Genomic DNA, 3,802 nt, shown 5'->3' with positions numbered 1-3,802 from the left:
AGGAGAAGGAGAAGGAGGGAAAGAAGAAGGGAGAAGGAGAAAGGGGGAGGGGTCGAGGCTAGAGGCAGGTGAAGGAGAAGAGGAGAAAGGGGAGAGGAGAGGGAGGGGAATGGGAGGGGGAGGGCGAGAAGGAGGGGAAGAGAGAGGAAGAGGGGAGAGAGAAGAAGGAGAGGGGAAGCGGAAGGAGAAGAGTGAGGAGCTAGGAGGGAGAGAGAGGAGAGGGAAGAAAGAGAGAGGAAGGAAGAAGGAAGAGAGAGGGTGAGAGAGGAAGGAGAGGGATGGAGAAGGTTGGGAGGCGAAGGAGAGCAGAGAGATGAGAAAGAGCAGGAGAGGGAAGAGGAGGAGAAGGAGAGGAAAGAAAGCGAGGAAAGAGGAGAAAGAGATGGTGGAAGGAGAAGAAGGAGAGACGGAGGAAGGAAGGAGAGGAAGGAGAGGAAGGAGGAAAGGAGGAGAATAGAAGAATAGGGAGAGATAGAGTTAGTCGGAGAGGTGTCAGGATAGAATGAAGAGGGAGGAATGGTGAAGTAGGTGGTGTTGTATAAATAGATGGAGAAGAGAGGAAGGAGGAGAAGGTAGGGTGAGATTGGAAGAAGAGAGGAGAAGGAGAGAAGAGAAGGAAGGAAGGAGAAGAAGGAGAAGAGAAGGAGAGAAGGAGGAAGGAGAAGGAAGAAGGAGAGAGAGAGAAGGAGTTGAGAGAGAGAGGAGTGGAGAGAGGATGGAGAAGGGAGAAGGAGATTAGAGAGAAGGAGAGAAGAAGGCGATAGAGAGAAGAGGGAGAGGCAAGTGAAGGGGAAGGAGAAGAAGGATGGAGGAGAAGGAGAAGGGAGTAGAAGAGAAGGTGAAGGAGAGAAGGTGAAGTGAGAAAGGAGAGTGAAGTTGAGAAGAGATGTAGGTAGGTGAAGTAGGCGTAGATGGAGATTAGAAGGAGAAGGGGGAGAGAGAAGGAGGAGGAGAAGGAGAAGGAGATGGAGGAAGAGGAAGGAAGGAGGAAGGCGGAGAGAAGAGAAGGAGAATGGAGAAGGACAAGGAGAAGGAGGGAAGGTGAAGGAGAAGGAGACAGGAGAAGAGAAGTTGAAGGAGGAGAAGGAGAAGAAGAAGGAGGGAGGAGTGAAGGGATGGAGAAGGAGAAAGGTGGAAGGAGGTGCGAAGGAGAAAGAGAGGGAAGATCGGAAGGGGAAGGAGGAAGGAGAGAGGTTGAAGGAGGTAAGGAGGATGGGAGAAGGAGAGGAAGAAGGAGGTTGGTGAAGGAGAAGGTGAAGAAGGGAGAAGGTGTAGGAGAAGGAGAGTGAGAAGGAGAAGGAGAAGGAGAAGGATGGAAGGAGAAGGTGAAGGAGAAGGAGAAGGAGAGAAGATAGGAGAAGGAGGGGAAAGAAGGTTAGAAGGAGGAACGAGGAGAGGGAGAGGGAGAAGGGAGAAGGAGGTGAGTGGGAGAAGGAGGAGGGGAGAGGGAGTGTGGTAGACTGGGGAGGAGTTGAAGGATTGAAGGGAGAGGTTGGAGAAAGAGGAGAAGAGGAGAAAGTTAGAGTAGGATGGTTGAGAAGGAGTGAGGTAGGAGAAGCGCAGGGAGGAAATGAAAAAAAATTGGGGTCAAAGAAGGGTAAGGTTGTATCAAGGGAAAAGTTAAAAGAAAAAGGAGAAGAAGGATAAAGAGGAAAGAGAATAATGGAGGTGGAGATAAGGTGGTGGGAGGTGGGGGAATATTTAAAGGGTTAATTATTAGAATGGAGAAGGAGAAGGTTATTATATAAATAAGAGATATTAAGGAGAAGGAGAGAAAGAGAATAAGGAGGATGGCAGAGGTAGAGGGGTCTCACTGCCGAAACATCTATTGTCACTTAAAAACAGGAATATGGATTTATTTTTTTATTAAAAGTATGACTTGAAGTGGCTAATTATAATGTTTGTAGGTTTTGTGGTGATGCTTATAATAGCACAGTATTTATCACACTCTCACGTCTCTATCATCACTCTCACTCTACACTCACATCACACTCACTCTCCAACTCTACTCTCACACTCACACAATCACTCTCACAATCAACTTCACACTCACACTCACATCACACTCACACTCACACTCACACAACTTCACACTCACAACTCACACTCAACACATATCACACTCACATAAACACTAAACACTAACACTAACACTCACACTCACACTCTACTGCTTACTATGACGCTTTCTCATATCATACTATGACTCATACTCTATACTCTCACGCACACTAACATCCAACTCACACTCACACTCACACTCACACTCACACTTACACTTACACTTACACTTACACTTACACTTACACTTACACTTACACTCACACTCACACTCACACTCACACTTACACTTACACTTACACTTACTTACACTTACACTCACACTTACACTCACACTCACACATACACACAATCACTCTCTTTCACTTTGCCTGCTTACTCACTGATTACACTTTGTTCAATACAATATCTTCTTTGGTATGAAAAGAAACCCTCTAGTATGTATTACATTTTAATATCATAACATGTTGATAATGCCAAAAAACTTGTTGGAAAGGAATAGTCTGCCACAGGCTACCATAGGCAATGCCATCCACCACCCAGGAACCACAGCAGAATAGAGATACAGTTTGGTGACCTTTCAGATCTACAATTGTGAGTTGGCATCACTTTTGTCAAAAAAAAAAAAGAAGAAGAAAAAAAGATAAAACTAAATGTATAAATAACCTTTCACACATCTCGTTTTTTTTCTTCTTTATGTCATATGCATATGACTTATGTATGTACTCTGCTCACATGTGTAACAACAACCTTATCATCACACAAGAGACACTAGCCCTGATTTTTTTTTTTTTTTTTTTTTTTTTCGGAGCCAACTTCCTTAACGATAAAGTGTCTTCTACATCATCAGTCTACCTTCCATGCCCTAAGAAGACTGGAACTGTATGCTACACGAGGAAGGAATCAAAGTGTTGAAATAAACGTGCTGCCCTTGGGAGTTACTAAATCAGAAATACTATTGTTTAATACAATCACGAGAATAAAAATAAGATGAATGTATATAAAAAATAAATTACTTGCAAAGACGATTAAGACTTATAATACTGAAAATTTTACAGACATAAAAGCCTACCATTAGCACTATTGGCTTGTACACTGTAGGGAAACTGGTCAAAGGAAATTTTCTTTGTGTTAATTTAACCAAAACTTTTTTTTTTACAGTACAGACTGTCAAAACACTTTTATTAAACATATTTCAGAAAAAAATCACTGTACTCTGGTTAACCACACAACAATACTAATACGTGATAACTTAACCATACTGAACTACATCTCTGCTTTATTTTCATAGCTCAAAACAAACTATTTCAACAAATTTTGTAACTAAAAAAATGAAATGTAGGTTTGTGGAACATTTTAGTACAAACAGATAAAAGCAAATTCAGATGATAATTACTCTTCTTTTGTAACATATCAATTACTGTACATACAAAATGCATCAAGTTTTCTTTATAAGTTTACTCTATGTACATGGAATTATCCAAAAACAAAAAACACAGGTATATGAGCATGTGCATAATAGTGCACATATTTGTACATTATGTATATCAGTACGTACAGGCATCCTCACAAGGCTAATGCAAGCGTAAAAGTAAGTATGGATGCGTGATGAGTACACTCAGAAAATACACAAGCTTCTTTAAAAATTCTTTGTACACGGTAACCTCCACATTCAATTCAATTTAAATATATGCAAATTCATGTACTAACATCCTAACTAAAGTGGAAATAGAGTACCAAC

The sequence above is a fragment of the Penaeus japonicus genome, unplaced genomic scaffold (genome assembly GCF_977035675.1).
Source record: "Penaeus japonicus unplaced genomic scaffold, GWHDUDI00000001_assembly GWHDUDI00000010, whole genome shotgun sequence".
In the NCBI taxonomy this organism is placed as follows: domain Eukaryota; kingdom Metazoa; phylum Arthropoda; class Malacostraca; order Decapoda; family Penaeidae; genus Penaeus; species Penaeus japonicus.
Note: the sequence above shows the minus strand (reverse complement) of the source record.